General features: G+C 54.7%; 38 non-coding genes across 38 annotated transcripts; 7 read left to right on the top strand and 31 right to left on the bottom strand.

Annotated features, from left to right (window-relative positions):
- Positions 1-312: 312 nt before the first annotated feature.
- Trnai-aau lies at positions 313-386 on the bottom strand. Its single transcript has one exon. It is a non-coding gene; the product is annotated as a tRNA-Ile (tRNA).
- A 198-nt stretch (positions 387-584) lies between these two features.
- On the bottom strand, positions 585-656 carry Trnae-uuc. Its single transcript has one exon. It is a non-coding gene; the product is annotated as a tRNA-Glu (tRNA).
- A 305-nt stretch (positions 657-961) lies between these two features.
- Positions 962-1,034, bottom strand: Trnam-cau. The gene has a single exon. It is a non-coding gene; the product is annotated as a tRNA-Met (tRNA).
- Positions 1,035-1,415: 381 nt separating this feature from the next.
- Positions 1,416-1,486, bottom strand: Trnag-gcc. Its single transcript has one exon. It is a non-coding gene; the product is annotated as a tRNA-Gly (tRNA).
- Positions 1,487-1,828: 342 nt separating this feature from the next.
- Trnag-ucc lies at positions 1,829-1,900 on the top strand. Its single transcript has one exon. It is a non-coding gene; the product is annotated as a tRNA-Gly (tRNA).
- A 593-nt stretch (positions 1,901-2,493) lies between these two features.
- On the bottom strand, positions 2,494-2,567 carry Trnai-aau. The gene has a single exon. It is a non-coding gene; the product is annotated as a tRNA-Ile (tRNA).
- A 198-nt stretch (positions 2,568-2,765) lies between these two features.
- Trnae-uuc lies at positions 2,766-2,837 on the bottom strand. Its single transcript has one exon. It is a non-coding gene; the product is annotated as a tRNA-Glu (tRNA).
- Positions 2,838-3,142: 305 nt separating this feature from the next.
- Positions 3,143-3,215, bottom strand: Trnam-cau. Its single transcript has one exon. It is a non-coding gene; the product is annotated as a tRNA-Met (tRNA).
- Positions 3,216-3,596: 381 nt separating this feature from the next.
- Positions 3,597-3,667, bottom strand: Trnag-gcc. The gene has a single exon. It is a non-coding gene; the product is annotated as a tRNA-Gly (tRNA).
- A 342-nt stretch (positions 3,668-4,009) lies between these two features.
- On the top strand, positions 4,010-4,081 carry Trnag-ucc. The gene has a single exon. It is a non-coding gene; the product is annotated as a tRNA-Gly (tRNA).
- A 593-nt stretch (positions 4,082-4,674) lies between these two features.
- On the bottom strand, positions 4,675-4,748 carry Trnai-aau. Its single transcript has one exon. It is a non-coding gene; the product is annotated as a tRNA-Ile (tRNA).
- A 198-nt stretch (positions 4,749-4,946) lies between these two features.
- On the bottom strand, positions 4,947-5,018 carry Trnae-uuc. Its single transcript has one exon. It is a non-coding gene; the product is annotated as a tRNA-Glu (tRNA).
- A 305-nt stretch (positions 5,019-5,323) lies between these two features.
- On the bottom strand, positions 5,324-5,396 carry Trnam-cau. Its single transcript has one exon. It is a non-coding gene; the product is annotated as a tRNA-Met (tRNA).
- Positions 5,397-5,777: 381 nt separating this feature from the next.
- Positions 5,778-5,848, bottom strand: Trnag-gcc. Its single transcript has one exon. It is a non-coding gene; the product is annotated as a tRNA-Gly (tRNA).
- Positions 5,849-6,190: 342 nt separating this feature from the next.
- Trnag-ucc lies at positions 6,191-6,262 on the top strand. Its single transcript has one exon. It is a non-coding gene; the product is annotated as a tRNA-Gly (tRNA).
- A 593-nt stretch (positions 6,263-6,855) lies between these two features.
- Positions 6,856-6,929, bottom strand: Trnai-aau. Its single transcript has one exon. It is a non-coding gene; the product is annotated as a tRNA-Ile (tRNA).
- A 198-nt stretch (positions 6,930-7,127) lies between these two features.
- Trnae-uuc lies at positions 7,128-7,199 on the bottom strand. The gene has a single exon. It is a non-coding gene; the product is annotated as a tRNA-Glu (tRNA).
- A 305-nt stretch (positions 7,200-7,504) lies between these two features.
- On the bottom strand, positions 7,505-7,577 carry Trnam-cau. Its single transcript has one exon. It is a non-coding gene; the product is annotated as a tRNA-Met (tRNA).
- Positions 7,578-7,958: 381 nt separating this feature from the next.
- Trnag-gcc lies at positions 7,959-8,029 on the bottom strand. The gene has a single exon. It is a non-coding gene; the product is annotated as a tRNA-Gly (tRNA).
- Positions 8,030-8,371: 342 nt separating this feature from the next.
- Trnag-ucc lies at positions 8,372-8,443 on the top strand. The gene has a single exon. It is a non-coding gene; the product is annotated as a tRNA-Gly (tRNA).
- Positions 8,444-9,036: 593 nt separating this feature from the next.
- Trnai-aau lies at positions 9,037-9,110 on the bottom strand. Its single transcript has one exon. It is a non-coding gene; the product is annotated as a tRNA-Ile (tRNA).
- Positions 9,111-9,308: 198 nt separating this feature from the next.
- On the bottom strand, positions 9,309-9,380 carry Trnae-uuc. Its single transcript has one exon. It is a non-coding gene; the product is annotated as a tRNA-Glu (tRNA).
- A 305-nt stretch (positions 9,381-9,685) lies between these two features.
- On the bottom strand, positions 9,686-9,758 carry Trnam-cau. Its single transcript has one exon. It is a non-coding gene; the product is annotated as a tRNA-Met (tRNA).
- Positions 9,759-10,139: 381 nt separating this feature from the next.
- On the bottom strand, positions 10,140-10,210 carry Trnag-gcc. Its single transcript has one exon. It is a non-coding gene; the product is annotated as a tRNA-Gly (tRNA).
- A 342-nt stretch (positions 10,211-10,552) lies between these two features.
- On the top strand, positions 10,553-10,624 carry Trnag-ucc. The gene has a single exon. It is a non-coding gene; the product is annotated as a tRNA-Gly (tRNA).
- Positions 10,625-11,217: 593 nt separating this feature from the next.
- Trnai-aau lies at positions 11,218-11,291 on the bottom strand. Its single transcript has one exon. It is a non-coding gene; the product is annotated as a tRNA-Ile (tRNA).
- A 198-nt stretch (positions 11,292-11,489) lies between these two features.
- Trnae-uuc lies at positions 11,490-11,561 on the bottom strand. Its single transcript has one exon. It is a non-coding gene; the product is annotated as a tRNA-Glu (tRNA).
- Positions 11,562-11,866: 305 nt separating this feature from the next.
- Positions 11,867-11,939, bottom strand: Trnam-cau. The gene has a single exon. It is a non-coding gene; the product is annotated as a tRNA-Met (tRNA).
- Positions 11,940-12,320: 381 nt separating this feature from the next.
- Trnag-gcc lies at positions 12,321-12,391 on the bottom strand. Its single transcript has one exon. It is a non-coding gene; the product is annotated as a tRNA-Gly (tRNA).
- Positions 12,392-12,733: 342 nt separating this feature from the next.
- On the top strand, positions 12,734-12,805 carry Trnag-ucc. The gene has a single exon. It is a non-coding gene; the product is annotated as a tRNA-Gly (tRNA).
- Positions 12,806-13,398: 593 nt separating this feature from the next.
- On the bottom strand, positions 13,399-13,472 carry Trnai-aau. Its single transcript has one exon. It is a non-coding gene; the product is annotated as a tRNA-Ile (tRNA).
- Positions 13,473-13,670: 198 nt separating this feature from the next.
- Trnae-uuc lies at positions 13,671-13,742 on the bottom strand. Its single transcript has one exon. It is a non-coding gene; the product is annotated as a tRNA-Glu (tRNA).
- A 305-nt stretch (positions 13,743-14,047) lies between these two features.
- Trnam-cau lies at positions 14,048-14,120 on the bottom strand. The gene has a single exon. It is a non-coding gene; the product is annotated as a tRNA-Met (tRNA).
- Positions 14,121-14,501: 381 nt separating this feature from the next.
- Positions 14,502-14,572, bottom strand: Trnag-gcc. The gene has a single exon. It is a non-coding gene; the product is annotated as a tRNA-Gly (tRNA).
- A 342-nt stretch (positions 14,573-14,914) lies between these two features.
- On the top strand, positions 14,915-14,986 carry Trnag-ucc. Its single transcript has one exon. It is a non-coding gene; the product is annotated as a tRNA-Gly (tRNA).
- A 593-nt stretch (positions 14,987-15,579) lies between these two features.
- On the bottom strand, positions 15,580-15,653 carry Trnai-aau. The gene has a single exon. It is a non-coding gene; the product is annotated as a tRNA-Ile (tRNA).
- A 198-nt stretch (positions 15,654-15,851) lies between these two features.
- On the bottom strand, positions 15,852-15,923 carry Trnae-uuc. Its single transcript has one exon. It is a non-coding gene; the product is annotated as a tRNA-Glu (tRNA).
- A 305-nt stretch (positions 15,924-16,228) lies between these two features.
- Positions 16,229-16,301, bottom strand: Trnam-cau. The gene has a single exon. It is a non-coding gene; the product is annotated as a tRNA-Met (tRNA).
- Positions 16,302-16,624: the final 323 nt, after the last annotated feature.

Here is a 16,624-nt window from a genome sequence, read left to right as displayed (position 1 = left end):
ACAAAGGAGAAACAAAAATAGGTAGTAAAAGTGCAAATAGTGCCCTGTGTTCCCATGCGCTCACCCGCCCAAGTACTGACAAGGGCCAAAGTTGTTACGCATCGGCAATCGGACATTTTCTTTCATTTTCTCTTTATCGGTTGAGAACCAGTGTATTCAAGATATTATGGCCATTGCCGAGTGAATGCTGTAGCGCTTCCCGACGAGTCGGGTTCGGATCCTCTGTCAACTTCCACGCAGGGTGATGATCTTCTGGTCATCACACTCGCCAGCTGAAATCGGCGCTGCCTTTTCGTAGTAGTAAAGGAGTAGTGGCCCGTGGGGGGATCGAACCCACGACCTTCGCGTTATTAGCACGACGCTCTAACCAACTGAGCTAACGGGCCTCGGCAGATGCAGTTGCTCAGCCCTACGCTGGAAACAGGTGGCATGAAGCCATACACCATTTCTATGGTCGTCGTGTGTCTGCTTCCCTAGTCTATATTCTGCTGACGGTCACGAAACAGTAGCTATATTGCGAGCAGGACGGGAAACGGCCGCTCGGACAGCTCAAACCTGTCACGATTCGTGTGGAAAAAATTCCGTTCCGGTATCGGGAATCGAACCCGGGCCTCCTGGGTGAAAGCCAGGTATCCTAGCCACTAGACCACACCGGATGCGGCCGTTTCGTTCGACCGTTCGTACGGTCGCTTGTCGCATTTCGTGTCGAGTGCCGCGTCGGCGCCCCTCTCTCTTTGCGAGCATCTTTGCACATAGTGACTGGCAAGGCGCGCACCTCAAACGTCGCAGAGCAATGCTTTTGGCTTCATGCTCTGCTGGGAGAAGAGGAAAAGGGAAGCTGTAAGTAGCAATAACAGGAAGTAAACATTTTCCCGCTGAAGCGTTGAAACGTTGTGGATAACAAACAAGAAATACGTTGGCGCCCTAGCAACAGCACCACCATCAGTCACAGAAAATTAAATGCCCCGGGTGAGGATCGAACTCACGACCTTAAGATTATGAGACTTACGCGCTGCCTACTGCGCTACCGAGGCACGGGTGCACCGCTTGTCCTGCAAACTGGGTAAATGCCGTACCCAATATTAGACGTAGAGACACTGTACTTCCTGGATAACGTGTTCTGTTGCTACACGTGCACTGCCGGCCCAGTTGATTGCGGTGCTGCTGCAGCTGTTGCAAAGATAGGCAGCACTCCTTGTCGTTAAAGTTCAGAGCCTCGGAGGCACCCGGACCCGGCAACTTGTGAGGCCAGGCCGACGCTAGTCTGTAGAACATGATGCGAGCGTCCTAGTGGGGACCCGCGAGTGCTGCGTTCTCGGTCCTTCTCAAGGGAAATCCAGCTACACATTCTTGTGGATCGTGCATCTCAAGCGCTCAAGCCACGCGGCAGCATCATCGCGGGAAAAGCAAAATGATGCATCGGCCGGGAATCGAACCCGGGCCGCCCGCGTGGCAGGCGAGCATTCTACCACTGAACCACCGATGCTGGGGCCAGCGGTAACTTGACGCTGCTTCCCGAGCAGATGTCTCAAGGGAAAGTGGGACTGCCGTCAAGCGCCGTAGCATTCTGTGGGAAAGATGCTGCAGACGCTGAATCCTGCACTGCACTGCTTAAAAATGCCGCCAGAACGCGGTCCTCTGCGTACTCTTGCGTCGCCGGCGCCCAACTCTTGCCAAAGGATGCGAAATGTGCGCGGATACGCTGTCCGAATGCGTCTGGATGTGCTCCCCTAGCCTGCCTCGAAATGCGCCTGCCAGGTACGATCACCTTCCGCCGCTGCCGACTGGCGGGAAGCCGACACAGCGCGGACGCGCGGCGCTCGCTTGTGCGGTGGTGGTGTAATGGTCAGCATAGGTGCCTTCCAAGCAGTTGATCCGGGTTCGATTCCCGGCCACCGCAGCAGGCTTTTAATTTCGCGTATGAGTACTTTTGCCACGCGCTCTTAAATTATTGTTTTTTCGCCCTCTTACTCGCTGCATACCAGCCCTTAGTGTGTCTCGACTTGTCTCGACTTTGCTCAGCTGACGCGAGAGCTGACGCTCTCAAATCGGCCTTTATCAAAACGACAAGCACGAGAAACGACTGAGAGAGCTAAGGAGAGGCGAGGCGATGGACACACAGCACGCCCACTTCATTTCACGGTGGCGTCTCCCTGACCGAATCGGGCTGTAGCTCCGAAAACAAAGGAGAAACAAAAATAGGTAGTAAAAGTGCAAATAGTGCCCTGTGTTCCCATGCGCTCACCCGCCCAAGTACTGACAAGGGCCAAAGTTGTTACGCATCGGCAATCGGACATTTTCTTTCATTTTCTCTTTATCGGTTGAGAACCAGTGTATTCAAGATATTATGGCCATTGCCGAGTGAATGCTGTAGCGCTTCCCGACGAGTCGGGTTCGGATCCTCTGTCAACTTCCACGCAGGGTGATGATCTTCTGGTCATCACACTCGCCAGCTGAAATCGGCGCTGCCTTTTCGTAGTAGTAAAGGAGTAGTGGCCCGTGGGGTGATCGAACCCACGACCTTCGCGTTATTAGCACGACGCTCTAACCAACTGAGCTAACGGGCCTCGGCAGATGCAGTTGCTCAGCCCTACGCTGGAAACAGGTGGCATGAAGCCATACACCATTTCTATGGTCGTCGTGTGTCTGCTTCCCTAGTCTATATTCTGCTGACGGTCACGAAACAGTAGCTATATTGCGAGCAGGACGGGAAACGGCCGCTCGGACAGCTCAAACCTGTCACGATTCGTGTGGAAAAAATTCCGTTCCGGTATCGGGAATCGAACCCGGGCCTCCTGGGTGAAAGCCAGGTATCCTAGCCACTAGACCACACCGGATGCGGCCGTTTCGTTCGACCGTTCGTACGGTCGCTTGTCGCATTTCGTGTCGAGTGCCGCGTCGGCGCCCCTCTCTCTTTGCGAGCATCTTTGCACATAGTGACTGGCAAGGCGCGCACCTCAAACGTCGCAGAGCAATGCTTTTGGCTTCATGCTCTGCTGGGAGAAGAGGAAAAGGGAAGCTGTAAGTAGCAATAACAGGAAGTAAACATTTTCCCGCTGAAGCGTTGAAACGTTGTGGATAACAAACAAGAAATACGTTGGCGCCCTAGCAACAGCACCACCATCAGTCACAGAAAATTAAATGCCCCGGGTGAGGATCGAACTCACGACCTTAAGATTATGAGACTTACGCGCTGCCTACTGCGCTACCGAGGCACGGGTGCACCGCTTGTCCTGCAAACTGGGTAAATGCCGTACCCAATATTAGACGTAGAGACACTGTACTTCCTGGATAACGTGTTCTGTTGCTACACGTGCACTGCCGGCCCAGTTGATTGCGGTGCTGCTGCAGCTGTTGCAACGATAGGCAGCACTCCTTGTCGTTAAAGTTCAGAGCCTCGGAGGCACCCGGACCCGGCAACTTGTGAGGCCAGGCCGACGCTAGTCTGTAGAACATGATGCGAGCGTCCTAGTGGGGACCCGCGAGTGCTGCGTTCTCGGTCCTTCTCAAGGGAAATCCAGCTACACATTCTTGTGGATCGTGCATCTCAAGCGCTCAAGCCACGCGGCAGCATCATCGCGGGAAAAGCAAAATGATGCATCGGCCGGGAATCGAACCCGGGCCGCCCGCGTGGCAGGCGAGCATTCTACCACTGAACCACCGATGCTGGGGCCAGCGGTAACTTGACGCTGCTTCCCGAGCAGATGTCTCAAGGGAAAGTGGGACTGCCGTCAAGCGCCGTAGCATTCTGTGGGAAAGATGCTGCAGACGCTGAATCCTGCACTGCACTGCTTAAAAATGCCGCCAGAACGCGGTCCTCTGCGTACTCTTGCGTCGCCGGCGCCCAACTCTTGCCAAAGGATGCGAAATGTGCGCGGATACGCTGTCCGAATGCGTCTGGATGTGCTCCCCTAGCCTGCCTCGAAATGCGCCTGCCAGGTACGATCACCTTCCGCCGCTGCCGACTGGCGGGAAGCCGACACAGCGCGGACGCGCGGCGCTCGCTTGTGCGGTGGTGGTGTAATGGTCAGCATAGGTGCCTTCCAAGCAGTTGATCCGGGTTCGATTCCCGGCCACCGCAGCAGGCTTTTAATTTCGCGTATGAGTACTTTTGCCACGCGCTCTTAAATTATTGTTTTTTCGCCCTCTTACTCGCTGCATACCAGCCCTTAGTGTGTCTCGACTTGTCTCGACTTTGCTCAGCTGACGCGAGAGCTGACGCTCTCAAATCGGCCTTTATCAAAACGACAAGCACGAGAAACGACTGAGAGAGCTAAGGAGAGGCGAGGCGATGGACACACAGCACGCCCCCTTCATTTCACGGTGGCGTCTCCCTGACCGAATCGGGCTGTAGCTCCGAAAACAAAGGAGAAACAAAAATAGGAAGTAAAAGTGCAAATAGTGCCCTGTGTTCCCATGCGCTCACCCGCCCAAGTACTGACAAGGGCCAAAGTTGTTACGCATCGGCAATCGGACATTTTCTTTCATTTTCTCTTTATCGGTTGAGAACCAGTGTATTCAAGATATTATGGCCATTGCCGAGTGAATGCTGTAGCGCTTCCCGACGAGTCGGGTTCGGATCCTCTGTCAACTTCCACGCAGGGTGATGATCTTCTGGTCATCACACTCGCCAGCTGAAATCGGCGCTGCCTTTTCGAGGTAGTAAAGGAGTAGTGGCCCGTGGGGGGATCGAACCCACGACCTTCGCGTTATTAGCACGACGCTCTAACCAACTGAGCTAACGGGCCTCGGCAGATGCAGTTGCTCAGCCCTACGCTGGAAACAGGTGGCATGAAGCCATACACCATTTCTATGGTCGTCGTGTGTCTGCTTCCCTAGTCTATATTCTGCTGACGGTCACGAAACAGTAGCTATATTGCGAGCAGGACGGGAAACGGCCGCTCGGACAGCTCAAACCTGTCACGATTCGTGTGGAAAAAATTCCGTTCCGGTACCGGGAATCGAACCCGGGCCTCCTGGGTGAAAGCCAGGTATGCTAGCCCCTAGACCACACCGGATGCGGCCGTTTCGTTCGACCGTTCGTACGGTCGCTTGTCGCATTTCGTGTCGAGTGCCGCGTCGGCGCCCCTCTCTCTTTGCGAGCATCTTTGCACATAGTGACTGGCAAGGCGCGCACCTCAAACGTCGCAGAGCAATGCTTTTGGCTTCATGCTCTGCTGGGAGAAGAGGAAAAGGGAAGCTGTAAGTAGCAATAACAGGAAGTAAACATTTTCCCGCTGAAGCGTTGAAACGTTGTGGATAACAAACAAGAAATACGTTGGCGCCCTAGCAACAGCACCACCATCAGTCACAGAAAATTAAATGCCCCGGGTGAGGATCGAACTCACGACCTTAAGATTATGAGACTTACGCGCTGCCTACTGCGCTACCGAGGCACGGGTGCACCGCTTGTCCTGCAAACTGGGTAAATGCCGTACCCAATATTAGACGTAGAGACACTGTACTTCCTGGATAACGTGTTCTGTTGCTACACGTGCACTGCCGGCCCAGTTGATTGCGGTGCTGCTGCAGCTGTTGCAACGATAGGCAGCACTCCTTGTCGTTAAAGTTCAGAGCCTCGGAGGCACCCGGACCCGGCAACTTGTGAGGCCAGGCCGACGCTAGTCTGTAGAACATGATGCGAGCGTCCTAGTGGGGACCCGCGAGTGCTGCGTTCTAGGTCCTTCTCAAGGGAAATCCAGCTACACATTCTTGTGGATCGTGCATCTCAAGCGCTCAAGCCACGCGGCAGCATCATCGCGGGAAAAGCAAAATGATGCATCGGCCGGGAATCGAACCCGGGCCGCCCGCGTGGCAGGCGAGCATTCTACCACTGAACCACCGATGCTGGGGCCAGCGGTAACTTGACGCTGCTTCCCGAGCAGATGTCTCAAGGGAAAGTGGGACTGCCGTCAAGCGCCGTAGCATTCTGTGGGAAAGATGCTGCAGACGCTGAATCCTGCACTGCACTGCTTAAAAATGCCGCCAGAACGCGGTCCTCTGCGTACTCTTGCGTCGCCGGCGCCCAACTCTTGCCAAAGGATGCGAAATGTGCGCGGATACGCTGTCCGAATGCGTCTGGATGTGCTCCCCTAGCCTGCCTCGAAATGCGCCTGCCAGGTACGATCACCTTCCGCCGCTGCCGACTGGCGGGAAGCCGACACAGCGCGGACGCGCGGCGCTCGCTTGTGCGGTGGTGGTGTAATGGTCAGCATAGGTGCCTTCCAAGCAGTTGATCCGGGTTCGATTCCCGGCCACCGCAGCAGGCTTTTAATTTCGCGTATGAGTACTTTTGCCACGCGCTCTTAAATTATTGTTTTTTCGCCCTCTTACTCGCTGCATACCAGCCCTTAGTGTGTCTCGACTTGTCTCGACTTTGCTCAGCTGACGCGAGAGCTGACGCTCTCAAATCGGCCTTTATCAAAACGACAAGCACGAGAAACGACTGAGAGAGCTAAGGAGAGGCGAGGCGATGGACACACAGCACGCCCACTTCATTTCACGGTGGCGTCTCCCTGACCGAATCGGGCTGTAGCTCCGAAAACAAAGGAGAAACAAAAATAGGTAGTAAAAGTGCAAATAGTGCCCTGTGTTCCCATGCGCTCACCCGCCCAAGTACTGACAAGGGCCAAAGTTGTTACGCATCGGCAATCGGACATTTTCTTTCATTTTCTCTTTATCGGTTGAGAACCAGTGTATTCAAGATATTATGGCCATTGCCGAGTGAATGCTGTAGCGCTTCCCGACGAGTCGGGTTCGGATCCTCTGTCAACTTCCACGCAGGGTGATGATCTTCTGGTCATCACACTCGCCAGCTGAAATCGGCGCTGCCTTTTCGTAGTAGTAAAGGAGTAGTGGCCCGTGGGGGGATCGAACCCACGACCTTCGCGTTATTAGCACGACGCTCTAACCAACTGAGCTAACGGGCCTCGGCAGATGCAGTTGCTCAGCCCTACGCTGGAAACAGGTGGCATGAAGCCATACACCATTTCTATGGTCGTCGTGTGTCTGCTTCCCTAGTCTATATTCTGCTGACGGTCACGAAACAGTAGCTATATTGCGAGCAGGACGGGAAACGGCCGCTCGGACAGCTCAAACCTGTCACGATTCGTGTGGAAAAAATTCCGTTCCGGTATCGGGAATCGAACCCGGGCCTCCTGGGTGAAAGCCAGGTATCCTAGCCACTAGACCACACCGGATGCGGCCGTTTCGTTCGACCGTTCGTACGGTCGCTTGTCGCATTTCGTGTCGAGTGCCGCGTCGGCGCCCCTCTCTCTTTGCGAGCATCTTTGCACATAGTGACTGGCAAGGCGCGCACCTCAAACGTCGCAGAGCAATGCTTTTGGCTTCATGCTCTGCTGGGAGAAGAGGAAAAGGGAAGCTGTAAGTAGCAATAACAGGAAGTAAACATTTTCCCGCTGAAGCGTTGAAACGTTGTGGATAACAAACAAGAAATACGTTGGCGCCCTAGCAACAGCACCACCATCAGTCACAGAAAATTAAATGCCCCGGGTGAGGATCGAACTCACGACCTTAAGATTATGAGACTTACGCGCTGCCTACTGCGCTACCGAGGCACGGGTGCACCGCTTGTCCTGCAAACTGGGTAAATGCCGTACCCAATATTAGACGTAGAGACACTGTACTTCCTGGATAACGTGTTCTGTTGCTACACGTGCACTGCCGGCCCAGTTGATTGCGGTGCTGCTGCAGCTGTTGCAACGATAGGCAGCACTCCTTGTCGTTAAAGTTCAGAGCCTCGGAGGCACCCGGACCCGGCAACTTGTGAGGCCAGGCCGACGCTAGTCTGTAGAACATGATGCGAGCGTCCTAGTGGGGACCCGCGAGTGCTGCGTTCTCGGTCCTTCTCAAGGGAAATCCAGCTACACATTCTTGTGGATCGTGCATCTCAAGCGCTCAAGCCACGCGGCAGCATCATCGCGGGAAAAGCAAAATGATGCATCGGCCGGGAATCGAACCCGGGCCGCCCGCGTGGCAGGCGAGCATTCTACCACTGAACCACCGATGCTGGGGCCAGCGGTAACTTGACGCTGCTTCCCGAGCAGATGTCTCAAGGGAAAGTGGGACTGCCGTCAAGCGCCGTAGCATTCTGTGGGAAAGATGCTGCAGACGCTGAATCCTGCACTGCACTGCTTAAAAATGCCGCCAGAACGCGGTCCTCTGCGTACTCTTGCGTCGCCGGCGCCCAACTCTTGCCAAAGGATGCGAAATGTGCGCGGATACGCTGTCCGAATGCGTCTGGATGTGCTCCCCTAGCCTGCCTCGAAATGCGCCTGCCAGGTACGATCACCTTCCGCCGCTGCCGACTGGCGGGAAGCCGACACAGCGCGGACGCGCGGCGCTCGCTTGTGCGGTGGTGGTGTAATGGTCAGCATAGGTGCCTTCCAAGCAGTTGATCCGGGTTCGATTCCCGGCCACCGCAGCAGGCTTTTAATTTCGCGTATGAGTACTTTTGCCACGCGCTCTTAAATTATTGTTTTTTCGCCCTCTTACTCGCTGCATACCAGCCCTTAGTGTGTCTCGACTTGTCTCGACTTTGCTCAGCTGACGCGAGAGCTGACGCTCTCAAATCGGCCTTTATCAAAACGACAAGCACGAGAAACGACTGAGAGAGCTAAGGAGAGGCGAGGCGATGGACACACAGCACGCCCCCTTCATTTCACGGTGGCGTCTCCCTGACCGAATCGGGCTGTAGCTCCGAAAACAAAGGAGAAACAAAAATAGGTAGTAAAAGTGCAAATAGTGCCCTGTGTTCCCATGCGCTCACCCGCCCAAGTACTGACAAGGGCCAAAGTTGTTACGCATCGGCAATCGGACATTTTCTTTCATTTTCTCTTTATCGGTTGAGAACCAGTGTATTCAAGATATTATGGCCATTGCCGAGTGAATGCTGTAGCGCTTCCCGACGAGTCGGGTTCGGATCCTCTGTCAACTTCCACGCAGGGTGATGATCTTCTGGTCATCACACTCGCCAGCTGAAATCGGCGCTGCCTTTTCGTAGTAGTAAAGGAGTAGTGGCCCGTGGGGGGATCGAACCCACGACCTTCGCGTTATTAGCACGACGCTCTAACCAACTGAGCTAACGGGCCTCGGCAGATGCAGTTGCTCAGCCCTACGCTGGAAACAGGTGGCATGAAGCCATACACCATTTCTATGGTCGTCGTGTGTCTGCTTCCCTAGTCTATATTCTGCTGACGGTCACGAAACAGTAGCTATATTGCGAGCAGGACGGGAAACGGCCGCTCGGACAGCTCAAACCTGTCACGATTCGTGTGGAAAAAATTCCGTTCCGGTATCGGGAATCGAACCCGGGCCTCCTGGGTGAAAGCCAGGTATCCTAGCCACTAGACCACACCGGATGCGGCCGTTTCGTTCGACCGTTCGTACGGTCGCTTGTCGCATTTCGTGTCGAGTGCCGCGTCGGCGCCCCTCTCTCTTTGCGAGCATCTTTGCACATAGTGACTGGCAAGGCGCGCACCTCAAACGTCGCAGAGCAATGCTTTTGGCTTCATGCTCTGCTGGGAGAAGAGGAAAAGGGAAGCTGTAAGTAGCAATAACAGGAAGTAAACATTTTCCCGCTGAAGCGTTGAAACGTTGTGGATAACAAACAAGAAATACGTTGGCGCCCTAGCAACAGCACCACCATCAGTCACAGAAAATTAAATGCCCCGGGTGAGGATCGAACTCACGACCTTAAGATTATGAGACTTACGCGCTGCCTACTGCGCTACCGAGGCACGGGTGCACCGCTTGTCCTGCAAACTGGGTAAATGCCGTACCCAATATTAGACGTAGAGACACTGTACTTCCTGGATAACGTGTTCTGTTGCTACACGTGCACTGCCGGCCCAGTTGATTGCGGTGCTGCTGCAGCTGTTGCAAAGATAGGCAGCACTCCTTGTCGTTAAAGTTCAGAGCCTCGGAGGCACCCGGACCCGGCAACTTGTGAGGCCAGGCCGACGCTAGTCTGTAGAACATGATGCGAGCGTCCTAGTGGGGACCCGCGAGTGCTGCGTTCTCGGTCCTTCTCAAGGGAAATCCAGCTACACATTCTTGTGGATCGTGCATCTCAAGCGCTCAAGCCACGCGGCAGCATCATCGCGGGAAAAGCAAAATGATGCATCGGCCGGGAATCGAACCCGGGCCGCCCGCGTGGCAGGCGAGCATTCTACCACTGAACCACCGATGCTGGGGCCAGCGGTAACTTGACGCTGCTTCCCGAGCAGATGTCTCAAGGGAAAGTGGGACTGCCGTCAAGCGCCGTAGCATTCTGTGGGAAAGATGCTGCAGACGCTGAATCCTGCACTGCACTGCTTAAAAATGCCGCCAGAACGCGGTCCTCTGCGTACTCTTGCGTCGCCGGCGCCCAACTCTTGCCAAAGGATGCGAAATGTGCGCGGATACGCTGTCCGAATGCGTCTGGATGTGCTCCCCTAGCCTGCCTCGAAATGCGCCTGCCAGGTACGATCACCTTCCGCCGCTGCCGACTGGCGGGAAGCCGACACAGCGCGGACGCGCGGCGCTCGCTTGTGCGGTGGTGGTGTAATGGTCAGCATAGGTGCCTTCCAAGCAGTTGATCCGGGTTCGATTCCCGGCCACCGCAGCAGGCTTTTAATTTCGCGTATGAGTACTTTTGCCACGCGCTCTTAAATTATTGTTTTTTCGCCCTCTTACTCGCTGCATACCAGCCCTTAGTGTGTCTCGACTTGTCTCGACTTTGCTCAGCTGACGCGAGAGCTGACGCTCTCAAATCGGCCTTTATCAAAACGACAAGCACGAGAAACGACTGAGAGAGCTAAGGAGAGGCGAGGCGATGGACACACAGCACGCCCACTTCATTTCACGGTGGCGTCTCCCTGACCGAATCGGGCTGTAGCTCCGAAAACAAAGGAGAAACAAAAATAGGTAGTAAAAGTGCAAATAGTGCCCTGTGTTCCCATGCGCTCACCCGCCCAAGTACTGACAAGGGCCAAAGTTGTTACGCATCGGCAATCGGACATTTTCTTTCATTTTCTCTTTATCGGTTGAGAACCAGTGTATTCAAGATATTATGGCCATTGCCGAGTGAATGCTGTAGCGCTTCCCGACGAGTCGGGTTCGGATCCTCTGTCAACTTCCACGCAGGGTGATGATCTTCTGGTCATCACACTCGCCAGCTGAAATCGGCGCTGCCTTTTCGTAGTAGTAAAGGAGTAGTGGCCCGTGGGGGGATCGAACCCACGACCTTCGCGTTATTAGCACGACGCTCTAACCAACTGAGCTAACGGGCCTCGGCAGATGCAGTTGCTCAGCCCTACGCTGGAAACAGGTGGCATGAAGCCATACACCATTTCTATGGTCGTCGTGTGTCTGCTTCCCTAGTCTATATTCTGCTGACGGTCACGAAACAGTAGCTATATTGCGAGCAGGACGGGAAACGGCCGCTCGGACAGCTCAAACCTGTCACGATTCGTGTGGAAAAAATTCCGTTCCGGTATCGGGAATCGAACCCGGGCCTCCTGGGTGAAAGCCAGGTATCCTAGCCACTAGACCACACCGGATGCGGCCGTTTCGTTCGACCGTTCGTACGGTCGCTTGTCGCATTTCGTGTCGAGTGCCGCGTCGGCGCCCCTCTCTCTTTGCGAGCATCTTTGCACATAGTGACTGGCAAGGCGCGCACCTCAAACGTCGCAGAGCAATGCTTTTGGCTTCATGCTCTGCTGGGAGAAGAGGAAAAGGGAAGCTGTAAGTAGCAATAACAGGAAGTAAACATTTTCCCGCTGAAGCGTTGAAACGTTGTGGATAACAAACAAGAAATACGTTGGCGCCCTAGCAACAGCACCACCATCAGTCACAGAAAATTAAATGCCCCGGGTGAGGATCGAACTCACGACCTTAAGATTATGAGACTTACGCGCTGCCTACTGCGCTACCGAGGCACGGGTGCACCGCTTGTCCTGCAAACTGGGTAAATGCCGTACCCAATATTAGACGTAGAGACACTGTACTTCCTGGATAACGTGTTCTGTTGCTACACGTGCACTGCCGGCCCAGTTGATTGCGGTGCTGCTGCAGCTGTTGCAACGATAGGCAGCACTCCTTGTCGTTAAAGTTCAGAGCCTCGGAGGCACCCGGACCCGGCAACTTGTGAGGCCAGGCCGACGCTAGTCTGTAGAACATGATGCGAGCGTCCTAGTGGGGACCCGCGAGTGCTGCGTTCTCGGTCCTTCTCAAGGGAAATCCAGCTACACATTCTTGTGGATCGTGCATCTCAAGCGCTCAAGCCACGCGGCAGCATCATCGCGGGAAAAGCAAAATGATGCATCGGCCGGGAATCGAACCCGGGCCGCCCGCGTGGCAGGCGAGCATTCTACCACTGAACCACCGATGCTGGGGCCAGCGGTAACTTGACGCTGCTTCCCGAGCAGATGTCTCAAGGGAAAGTGGGACTGCCGTCAAGCGCCGTAGCATTCTGTGGGAAAGATGCTGCAGACGCTGAATCCTGCACTGCACTGCTTAAAAATGCCGCCAGAACGCGGTCCTCTGCGTACTCTTGCGTCGCCGGCGCCCAACTCTTGCCAAAGGATGCGAAATGTGCGCGGATACGCTGTCCGAATGCGTCTGGATGTGCTCCCCTAGCCTGCCTCGAAATGCGCCTGCCAGGTACGATCACCTTCCGCCGCTGCCGACTGGCGGGAAGCCGACACAGCGCGGACGCGCGGCGCTCGCTTGTGCGGTGGTGGTGTAATGGTCAGCATAGGTGCCTTCCAAGCAGTTGATCCGGGTTCGATTCCCGGCCACCGCAGCAGGCTTTTAATTTCGCGTATGAGTACTTTTGCCACGCGCTCTTAAATTATTGTTTTTTCGCCCTCTTACTCGCTGCATACCAGCCCTTAGTGTGTCTCGACTTGTCTCGACTTTGCTCAGCTGACGCGAGAGCTGACGCTCTCAAATCGGCCTTTATCAAAACGACAAGCACGAGAAACGACTGAGAGAGCTAAGGAGAGGCGAGGCGATGGACACACAGCACGCCCCCTTCATTTCACGGTGGCGTCTCCCTGACCGAATCGGGCTGTAGCTCCGAAAACAAAGGAGAAACAAAAATAGGAAGTAAAAGTGCAAATAGTGCCCTGTGTTCCCATGCGCTCACCCGCCCAAGTACTGACAAGGGCCAAAGTTGTTACGCATCGGCAATCGGACATTTTCTTTCATTTTCTCTTTATCGGTTGAGAACCAGTGTATTCAAGATATTATGGCCATTGCCGAGTGAATGCTGTAGCGCTTCCCGACGAGTCGGGTTCGGATCCTCTGTCAACTTCCACGCAGGGTGATGATCTTCTGGTCATCACACTCGCCAGCTGAAATCGGCGCTGCCTTTTCGAGGTAGTAAAGGAGTAGTGGCCCGTGGGGGGATCGAACCCACGACCTTCGCGTTATTAGCACGACGCTCTAACCAACTGAGCTAACGGGCCTCGGCAGATGCAGTTGCTCAGCCCTACGCTGGAAACAGGTGGCATGAAGCCATACACCATTTCTATGGTCGTCGTGTGTCTGCTTCCCTAGTCTATATTCTGCTGACGGTCACGAAACAGTAGCTATATTGCGAGCAGGACGGGAAACGGCCGCTCGGACAGCTCAAACCTGTCACGATTCGTGTGGAAAAAATTCCGTTCCGGTACCGGGAATCGAACCCGGGCCTCCTGGGTGAAAGCCAGGTATGCTAGCCCCTAGACCACACCGGATGCGGCCGTTTCGTTCGACCGTTCGTACGGTCGCTTGTCGCATTTCGTGTCGAGTGCCGCGTCGGCGCCCCTCTCTCTTTGCGAGCATCTTTGCACATAGTGACTGGCAAGGCGCGCACCTCAAACGTCGCAGAGCAATGCTTTTGGCTTCATGCTCTGCTGGGAGAAGAGGAAAAGGGAAGCTGTAAGTAGCAATAACAGGAAGTAAACATTTTCCCGCTGAAGCGTTGAAACGTTGTGGATAACAAACAAGAAATACGTTGGCGCCCTAGCAACAGCACCACCATCAGTCACAGAAAATTAAATGCCCCGGGTGAGGATCGAACTCACGACCTTAAGATTATGAGACTTACGCGCTGCCTACTGCGCTACCGAGGCACGGGTGCACCGCTTGTCCTGCAAACTGGGTAAATGCCGTACCCAATATTAGACGTAGAGACACTGTACTTCCTGGATAACGTGTTCTGTTGCTACACGTGCACTGCCGGCCCAGTTGATTGCGGTGCTGCTGCAGCTGTTGCAACGATAGGCAGCACTCCTTGTCGTTAAAGTTCAGAGCCTCGGAGGCACCCGGACCCGGCAACTTGTGAGGCCAGGCCGACGCTAGTCTGTAGAACATGATGCGAGCGTCCTAGTGGGGACCCGCGAGTGCTGCGTTCTAGGTCCTTCTCAAGGGAAATCCAGCTACACATTCTTGTGGATCGTGCATCTCAAGCGCTCAAGCCACGCGGCAGCATCATCGCGGGAAAAGCAAAATGATGCATCGGCCGGGAATCGAACCCGGGCCGCCCGCGTGGCAGGCGAGCATTCTACCACTGAACCACCGATGCTGGGGCCAGCGGTAACTTGACGCTGCTTCCCGAGCAGATGTCTCAAGGGAAAGTGGGACTGCCGTCAAGCGCCGTAGCATTCTGTGGGAAAGATGCTGCAGACGCTGAATCCTGCACTGCACTGCTTAAAAATGCCGCCAGAACGCGGTCCTCTGCGTACTCTTGCGTCGCCGGCGCCCAACTCTTGCCAAAGGATGCGAAATGTGCGCGGATACGCTGTCCGAATGCGTCTGGATGTGCTCCCCTAGCCTGCCTCGAAATGCGCCTGCCAGGTACGATCACCTTCCGCCGCTGCCGACTGGCGGGAAGCCGACACAGCGCGGACGCGCGGCGCTCGCTTGTGCGGTGGTGGTGTAATGGTCAGCATAGGTGCCTTCCAAGCAGTTGATCCGGGTTCGATTCCCGGCCACCGCAGCAGGCTTTTAATTTCGCGTATGAGTACTTTTGCCACGCGCTCTTAAATTATTGTTTTTTCGCCCTCTTACTCGCTGCATACCAGCCCTTAGTGTGTCTCGACTTGTCTCGACTTTGCTCAGCTGACGCGAGAGCTGACGCTCTCAAATCGGCCTTTATCAAAACGACAAGCACGAGAAACGACTGAGAGAGCTAAGGAGAGGCGAGGCGATGGACACACAGCACGCCCACTTCATTTCACGGTGGCGTCTCCCTGACCGAATCGGGCTGTAGCTCCGAAAACAAAGGAGAAACAAAAATAGGTAGTAAAAGTGCAAATAGTGCCCTGTGTTCCCATGCGCTCACCCGCCCAAGTACTGACAAGGGCCAAAGTTGTTACGCATCGGCAATCGGACATTTTCTTTCATTTTCTCTTTATCGGTTGAGAACCAGTGTATTCAAGATATTATGGCCATTGCCGAGTGAATGCTGTAGCGCTTCCCGACGAGTCGGGTTCGGATCCTCTGTCAACTTCCACGCAGGGTGATGATCTTCTGGTCATCACACTCGCCAGCTGAAATCGGCGCTGCCTTTTCGTAGTAGTAAAGGAGTAGTGGCCCGTGGGGGGATCGAACCCACGACCTTCGCGTTATTAGCACGACGCTCTAACCAACTGAGCTAACGGGCCTCGGCAGATGCAGTTGCTCAGCCCTACGCTGGAAACAGGTGGCATGAAGCCATACACCATTTCTATGGTCGTCGTGTGTCTGCTTCCCTAGTCTATATTCTGCTGACGGTCACGAAACAGTAGCTATATTGCGAGCAGGACGGGAAACGGCCGCTCGGACAGCTCAAACCTGTCACGATTCGTGTGGAAAAAATTCCGTTCCGGTATCGGGAATCGAACCCGGGCCTCCTGGGTGAAAGCCAGGTATCCTAGCCACTAGACCACACCGGATGCGGCCGTTTCGTTCGACCGTTCGTACGGTCGCTTGTCGCATTTCGTGTCGAGTGCCGCGTCGGCGCCCCTCTCTCTTTGCGAGCATCTTTGCACATAGTGACTGGCAAGGCGCGCACCTCAAACGTCGCAGAGCAATGCTTTTGGCTTCATGCTCTGCTGGGAGAAGAGGAAAAGGGAAGCTGTAAGTAGCAATAACAGGAAGTAAACATTTTCCCGCTGAAGCGTTGAAACGTTGTGGATAACAAACAAGAAATACGTTGGCGCCCTAGCAACAGCACCACCATCAGTCACAGAAAATTAAATGCCCCGGGTGAGGATCGAACTCACGACCTTAAGATTATGAGACTTACGCGCTGCCTACTGCGCTACCGAGGCACGGGTGCACCGCTTGTCCTGCAAACTGGGTAAATGCCGTACCCAATATTAGACGTAGAGACACTGTACTTCCTGGATAACGTGTTCTGTTGCTACACGTGCACTGCCGGCCCAGTTGATTGCGGTGCTGCTGCAGCTGTTGCAACGATAGGCAGCACTCCTTGTCGTTAAAGTTCAGAGCCTCGGAGGCACCCGGACCCGGCAACTTGTGAGGCCAGGCCGACGCTAGTCTGTAGAACATGATGCGAGCGTCCTAGTGGGGACCCGCGAGTGCTGCGTTCTCGGTCCTTCTCAAGGGAAATCCAGCTACACATTCTTGTGGA

The sequence above is a fragment of the Schistocerca piceifrons genome, unplaced genomic scaffold, assembly GCF_021461385.2.
Source record: "Schistocerca piceifrons isolate TAMUIC-IGC-003096 unplaced genomic scaffold, iqSchPice1.1 HiC_scaffold_567, whole genome shotgun sequence".
NCBI classification, from domain to species: Eukaryota; Metazoa; Arthropoda; class Insecta; order Orthoptera; family Acrididae; genus Schistocerca; species Schistocerca piceifrons.
This window is presented reverse-complemented; position numbering and strand designations above follow the sequence as displayed.